This window comes from Podarcis gaigeae (assembly GCF_964106915.1).
Source record: "Podarcis gaigeae genome assembly, chromosome: 12".
Taxonomy (NCBI): domain Eukaryota; kingdom Metazoa; phylum Chordata; class Lepidosauria; order Squamata; family Lacertidae; genus Podarcis; species Podarcis gaigeae.
Genome location: NC_139688.1, coordinates 5289241 through 5297085, shown reverse-complemented (window position 1 = coordinate 5297085; position 7845 = coordinate 5289241). Strand labels below are relative to the sequence as shown.

The window sequence follows — 7845 nt, the reverse complement described above, 5'->3', positions numbered from 1 at the left end:
AAGTCTTTGTGTCTTGACCTCTTGAACTTTGTGAAGAGTTTTCCTGAGAAGATGGCTGTATTGCACTTAGTTGTGCTTTGGCTTGGCTTCGTGTATAGGGGCGAGCTGTGGTTTTGTGGCTTGTGTCAGCCAGATCTGTGTAGGGATTGCAGGGGGGTGCAGCATCCGGAGGTGCCACCATGGATTGGCTACTGGATGGTGTCAGTAATTCATCTGTGGAGAGGGTCTGGGTTTGGGTCTGGTGTGGTTGATTGGTGTTGGCGTTCTGTGTGCCTCTGGATCTGGTGTCAGTTTTTGTGGGGAGGGCTAATTTCCAGATGTCTGGCAAGCGGGATGTGTCGTCACGCTTGTTCATGTTGTGAGGGTGTTTCTCTATCTCGATGGCTTCCATGATTATTCAGGAAAACTCTTCACAAAGTTCAAGAGGTCAAGACACAAAGACTTTAGCAACTAATCCACACCTAATGACCCACCTAAGTGGTACTCAGGATATCACTCAAGAAATCACTCAAGGTATCTCTCAAGTAATTAAGGAACAAAAGAAGAAAAGGCACACTAGCCTGGGAACTTCCTCTCTGCCCAGAACATTGGAGGCTAGACACCACACCCCCTCTACAGTATTTATAGGAACTCAAACATTGAGATCCCGCTCTGTTCCAGTAACAAGAAGCCGAAAGCACCAGCCTGAAGATGACGAGTGAGACCTCGTCGAAACGTCGCCTAGACACCCCAACTTTTACACGGGAAGACACCCGAGGACACCAAAACCTGCATATATATATATATATATATATATATATAAAGAGAGAAGACAGCGATTGGTTCAATGTTACACCCGGTGAGTGTCATGCCCAGTGGGAATTCGAACCCTTGTCTCCCCGGTCCTAGCGTAACGCTCTAACCACTACACCACACTGTCTCTCAGACCACCAACCTGATCCAGCATCTCGTGTTCCGGCGAGTTTTTGCTTGTCCATTGGCAGGCGGAGACAAATCCAGGTTGTGCATTAAAACTGAGCGTGTTGAGCACCTATATGGGAAAATGCTAATTGGAATTTACTGGCTGTAAAAGGGAAACTAAACATTTATCAAGGATTTCACTCCCATCTGTCAGTGGCTGTTAAGTGGCCAATGGCCCATCTGCTCCTCTGTTTGCCATGGTTGAGGACAAACCCAGGTGTGCTTGATGCACACACGCCCCAAACCCAGCCCATTTCCAAATTTTTCCCCTAGAAAGTATTGGTTGGATGTTGCCCTAGATTTTTCATAAATGTTTTTCCTTGCTGAGAGAGAGAGAGAGCTTCCAGATGGGTGTTTTATTGTGAGATGGCTCTCATGCATGAGAGTTTTTCTGCAACCTTTGCACAAAATACCGTACTTTTCCGTGTATAAGAAGCCCCAACGTATAAGACGCCTTCTATTTTGGGGAGCTCAAGTTTAAGAAAATGGGGGGAGATGGCTCAGAGTTGTTGAGCTTTCTGGGGGGGAGATTACCCAGGGTTTTTGAGCTTTTTCGGGGGGGGGGTGCCGGAAATCACTTGGCCGCACGCGGCGCTAAATCCACCTCCTGTTTGTCCCCTCACCTGCAGAAGCTGTCAATCACCCGCCCAATTGCCACAGCATCAGCCAATCAACACCAGCCATTGACACAGCAACCAATAACACGCCCCCATAGCCGCTGACAGTCGCGGCAGCAACCAATCAAACGTCCACCCTATGCACTATCTATGTATAAGACGGCCCCCACTTTTTAGCATAATTTATAAAGAAAAAAACCTAGTCCTATACACAGAAAAGTACAGTAGTTGCCCCCAAAATACATGCACATCTCACTTAATCAGTGCGTGGACAGGGGGCGTTTTCCCAGCCAGTTTTGGCTCCTCTTAGCTGGCAGCTTGCCAACAAAGGTCCGTATAGTAAAAGCTCTGGTTTTCCCAGTAGTGATGTATGGAAGTAAAAGCTGGACTATAAAGAAGGCTGATCGCCAAAGAATGGATGCTTTTGGATTATGGTGCTGGAGGAGACTCTTGAGAGTCCCATGGACTGCAAGAAGATCAAACCTCTCCATTCTGAAGGAAATCAGCCCTGAGTGCTCACTGGAAGGACAGATCCTGAAGCTGAGGCTCCAATATTTTGGCCACCTCATGAGAAGAGAAGACTCCCTGGAAAAGACCCTGATGTTGGGAAAGATGGAGGGCACAAGGAGAAGGGGACAGCAGAGGACGAGATGGTGGGACAGTGTTCTCGGAGCTACCAGCATGAGTTTGACCAAATTGCAGGAGGCAGTGGAAGACAGGAGTGCCTGGCGTGCTCTGGTCCAGGGAGTCACGAAGAGGCGGACACAATTAAACGACTAAACAACAACAAGGTGGCAGCTATTCTAAGAGAACAGGGAGGCATTCATGGTAGAGTTATTTTTCTAGAAAAAATAGCACTGGCTTGGGAAATCTGTGCTTAGGGAAGAGTCAGGCCAGACAGATTTAATCACAAGTGCACCTCAGCCTGGTCATTAAACGCAGGATTAAACTTCAGGAAGACATTGGTTAAATTGGTGGAGCTGCAGAGCTGGGAAAAGTGTTGGCTGCCTATGTTACAAATTGCCCTTGTGACACCTTGCAAATAAAACTTACCAAATCGCTGCCAGGATCTGCTCCGCATTGTACTAACTACATAATCCTCAGGGTCCCTTCTAAATGTACGATTCTATGACTCTCAGTCACTCTCAAAGATCAGCCACAACGTGGTCTCTTAGTGACATCTAGTGGCAAAGTCACAGCATCTTAAACTAGACAGCATCTTAAAAAGCAGAGACATCACCTTGCTGACAAAGGTCCGTATAGTTCAAGCTATGGTTTTCCCAGTAGTGATGTATGGAAGTGAGAGATGGACCATAAAGAAGGCTGATCGCTGAAGAATGGATGCTTTTGAATTATGGTGCTGGAGGAGACTCTTGAGAGTCCCATGGACTGCAAGAAGATCAAACCTCTCCATTCTGAAGGAAATCAGCCCTGAGTGCTCACTGGAAGGACAGATCCTGAAGCTGAGGCTCCAATATTTTGGCCACCTCAAGAGAAGAGAAGACTCCCTGGAAAAGACCCTGATGTTGGGAAAGATGGAGGGCACAAGGAGAAGGAGATGACAGAGGACGAGATGGTGGGACAGTGTTCTCGAAGCTACCAGCATGAGTCTGACCAAACTGCGGGAGGCAGTGGAAGACAGGAGGGCCTGGCGTGCTCTGGTTCATGGGGTCAGCAAGAGGCAGACACGACTAAACGATTAAACAACAACAAGTGGCAAAGTCTTTTTAATTAAATAACACTACAAAGCACAGAGGTGGGGGTTGTCCGGTCCAGGACTTGGCCCTTCATCCTCGAGCTCCAACCTGCTTGCAAATAAACAGCCACACGAGGCGAGCTCACTCACTCCGGGAGATTTATTGATAGAAAACATCTCTCCTCCGCCACCACGAGAACTGGGACAGATTACGTTGGCATCTGGAAAATTGGAGAGGCGGGAGAAGGGGGTGTCACCACCTCGAGCCCCCCATCCATTTCTGCTGGACCATCTCTGTCCCACAGGTGTGCTGAGTTCCTTGAGGTCCCCCTCTCGCCCTCATAGAGACGTCCAGAATAATGGATTCCTGCCTCTCGACCGGTTCCTCTCTTCTCCAAGAGAACGGTTCCTCAGCCTTTGAACCCCTGGGCCACGTTGGAGCCCAGAATGGCAATGGATCCTGTATTCCAGCCCTTCCTCTTCTTCCCCTTCCCGGACCGCTGCCCTCTCGGGTCCTGAGATCGAGAGAGGAAATAAAAAGAAGGGTATTTAGGGTGTTACTACTTACTCAGAGAAAGTTCTTTCTCCCTCTCTCATAGCACTAGGACTCATTTTTCTGTAGTTTACCTACGCACCTGCCTGGAGAAGTCGTCTCTTTGATCATAACCGTCAACTTTTCCCTTTTCTTGCAAGGAATTCTGTTAAGTTGTTGGTGAACATATCAGATGACACAGCGATTCTTCAAACAGCTCTTGTTTATTCACAGGCTAGAACAGAACTGAACTGAAGGGTTCAGCCAGCCTGCTTATATAGAACTCCACTACAATGCAACAGTAACCATTTTCTGTAACTATCCAATCACTGAACGTCACTTTCGATCCCCTATTTGCATATGTGGACCTGAGTGAAAACTATCTACAGTATCCCCATGCTGGCCCAGGGTGAGAACTTCAGTACATAACAAATTCTATTCAGAATAAGGGAATTTCCCTTAAAAAAAGGGAAACGTTGACAGCTATGTTTTTGATCAGTCCTGAATATTCCCAAATCCCACTTCAATGGATGTATCTGAGTTATGAGAGAGGGAAGGAAAATTTTCTCTCTCTACTTTCAACTTTCTAGTATAATTTTATAAACTTCTACCATGTTTAACCTGTCAGAGACCACATGGTGGAAGTGGACCCTTTCATTTTCTGCCACCCTGTTTTCTAAATGGTTTTATTTATATTTATATATTACAAACACACGCCAAAAAAACAGAATTTAAATGAAACACGCCATATTGTATGCCCTTCACCCCCTTGTAACATGTCAGTGCTATAGGATAATCAATATTAATACATTTTTACTTCCATTTGCAGTACAGCAGTACCTCGGAAGTAGAACGGAATTCGTTCCGGAAGTCCGTTCAACTTCCAAAACTTTCAGAAACCAAGGCGCGGCTTCCGATTGGCTGCAGGAAGCTCCTGCAGCCAATCGGAAGCCGCAGAAGCCGCGTCGGACATTCGGGTTCCAAAGAACATTTGCAAACCGGAACACTCACTTCCAGGTTTCCATAAACTGAACTTTCCATAAACGGAACTTTTTTCAGTCCTCAAAGCCAGATATCACAGGCTCATTTTGGGGCAGAAAGCCCATAAGGAGTTTCCACTCATTAATAAATGTCAACAAGGATTTTTCTCTAAGTAAACACATCAGCTTTGTCACCTCAGCCAAATCCAATAATTTCAATAACCGCTCATCCATAGTAGGTAATAATAAACCCTTCTATCTTTCGCTACTGTGAATTACTACAGTATTACTGAAATTTCTAGACTGCCCTTCATCCGAAGACCACAGGGTGGTTTACAATATAACCAGAATTGGCATCTGAACAAGACTGTAATAGCAATCCAGATGATATCCTGAGAACATGACATAGAACAACGGTCCCTATTGTTGCATCAGGATGTTAATCTTGGATAAACTTCCATTATGTTGCCTCTGATTCCTCGTTGTCAGGAAGGGAAGGACAGAAAGAGGCACTTTGAGTTACACACCGTCCAACATTTCTTCAATCAAAATAGGGACGTCCTATTTAATAATAATAATAATAATAATAATAATAATAATAATAATAATAATAATATCCCGGCCATCTGCCTGAGTTGCCCCAGCCACTCTGGGTGGCTTCCAGCATATATAAAAACATAATAAAAAAATCTGTAATATAAGATAAATAGAATATTCTTTGAAGTAACAAATAGGCTTAGGGGTAGAATAAGAGTATGTGGTAGTAAATATTAATGATTAGAATAATAATAAAGGAGAAGAGGTTAGTTAATGAAAGGAGTTAATATTATTAGAAATACGAAATTGGAGAACTGTTATACAGGCGATATAATGAAATTCAGATGGAGGGGATTCGAGGAAGTCAGTTTCCAATGTTAAGAGATTTAGGTATCTGAAGTAATAATTTTCTTATGTGTTTAGTTTATTGTCTTTGTTATGCGTTTTGTCTCTTTTTTTTCTTTTCGCTGTGTGAAAATTTTGGAAAATCAATTTTAAATTTTTTTTTGGGGGGGACATAATAAAACATTGAGCATTAAGAAATGTCCCTTTAGATGTCTTCTAAAGGTTACTTATCTCCTTGGCTCGAAGGTCACATGGCCTCCATCATTTCTTCGATGAAAATAGGGACATCCTAAGGAAAGGCTGGTCTCTGGAGATCAAATTGCAAACATGCGCTAGATTATGGAGAAAGCTAGAGAGTTCCAGAAAGACATCTACTTCTGCTTCATTGACTATGCAAAAGCCTTTGACTGTGTCGACCACAGCAAACTATGGCAAGTTCTTAAAGAAATGGGAGTGCCTGATCACCTCATCTGTCTCCTGAGAAATCTCTATGTGGGACAAGAAGCTACAGTTAGAACTGGATATGGAACAACTGATTGGTTCAAAATTGGGAAAGGAGTACGACAAGGCTGCATTTTGTCTCCCTGCTTATTTAACTTATATGCAAAATTTATCATGCGAAAGGCTGGGCTGGAGGAATCCCTAGCCGGAATTAAGATTGCTGGAAGAAATATCAACAACCTCAGATATGCAGATGACACAACCTTGATGGCAGAAAGTGAGGAGGAATTAAAGAACCTTTCAATGAGGGTGAAAGAGGAGAGCGCAAAATATGGTCTGAAGCTCAACATCAAAAAAACGAAGATCATGGCCACTGGTCCCATCACCTCCTGGCAAATAGAAGGGGAAGAAATGGAGGCAGTGAGAGATTTTACTTTCTTGGGCTCCATGATCACTGCAGATGGTGACAGCAGCCACGAAATTAAAAGACGCCTGCTTCTTGGGAGAAAAGCAATGACTAACCTAGACAGCATCTTAAAAAGCAGAGACATCACCTTGCTGACAAAGGTCCGTATAGTTAATGCCATGGTTTTCCCTGTAGTGATGTATGGAAGTGAGAGCTGGACCATAAAGAAGGCTGATCGCTAAAGAAGGGATGCTTTTGAATTCTGGTGCTGGAGGAGACTCTTGAGAGTCCCATGGACGGCAAGAAGATCAAACCTCTCCATTCTGAAGGAAATCAGCCCTGAGTGCTCACTGGAAGGACAGATCCTGAAGCTGAGGCTCCAATACTTTGGCCACCTCAGGAGAAGAGAAGGCTCCCTGGAAAAGACCCTGATGTTGGGAAAGAAGAGGGCACAAGGAGAAGGGGACAACAGAGGATGAGATGGTGGGACAGGGTTCTCGAAGCTACAAACATGAGCCTGACCAAACTGCGGGAGGCAGTGGAAGACAGGAGTGCCTGGCGTGCTCTAGTCCAGGGGGTCACTAGGAGACGACTAAATGACTAAACAACAACAAAAGGTTACTTATCTCCTTGGCTCGAAGGTCACATGGCCTCCATCATTTCTTCGATGAAAATAGGGACATCCTAAGGAAGAGCCGAACCTTCTGGGATCAAATCAGGAACTTCTGTAAATCCAGGACTGCCCCTGGAAAATAAAGACATCTGGAGGGTCTGGACTTACCATAGCTGGCACCTGCCTTGCATCCTCTTGTACCATCCCTCTGTCCTGTCTTTGTACAATGTCCGCTCCTTCCTTTGCCATCGCTCCTTGCTGGCTTGGCCTCGCCACGGCGGCTGCAGCCAAGACCCCGAGAATCAGGAGGTGGAGGTAAATTCCCTTCATCTCCTACATTCGGAGGAACCAGGATTTTGCAAGGAGCTCTTGAGGGTGTTTGCTGTTTCTCTTGCCCGGGAGGCGGAGCTCACCTGAGCAGGTGATCTCATGGCAAGGGTTTCCTGGCAGGCCTCACAAAGGGAGGTTTGTGGCCGCTGTCCTATTTCCCAAGACTTGAAGCCCACCCTGCCACCCCGAGGGAAACAGGCAGCAGAAAGGCCCCTTCCACAGGGCATCGCAGCCGGAGATATTTCCCAAGAGCCTCCCATCGCATCGAACAAGACAAGGTTGTTGTTGTTTTAAAACAGGGCGGGCAAGGAAGGATTTTCAGGCCGCAAGAGGAGCCAATTGTCGAGAGCTGCAAAAATGAGACTCGCATCGGCTTCCATCGCCAGGA

General features: G+C 45.6%; 1 long non-coding RNA gene across 1 annotated transcript; it reads right to left on the bottom strand.

The window, feature by feature from the left end:
- Window positions 1-3415: 3415 nt before the first annotated feature.
- LOC310827893 lies at window positions 3416-7545 on the bottom strand. The gene is made up of 2 exons (XR_014556532.1): window positions 7296-7545; window positions 3416-3788 (listed from the first exon to the last, which is right to left on the bottom strand). It is a non-coding gene; the product is annotated as an uncharacterized lncRNA (long non-coding RNA).
- Window positions 7546-7845: the final 300 nt, after the last annotated feature.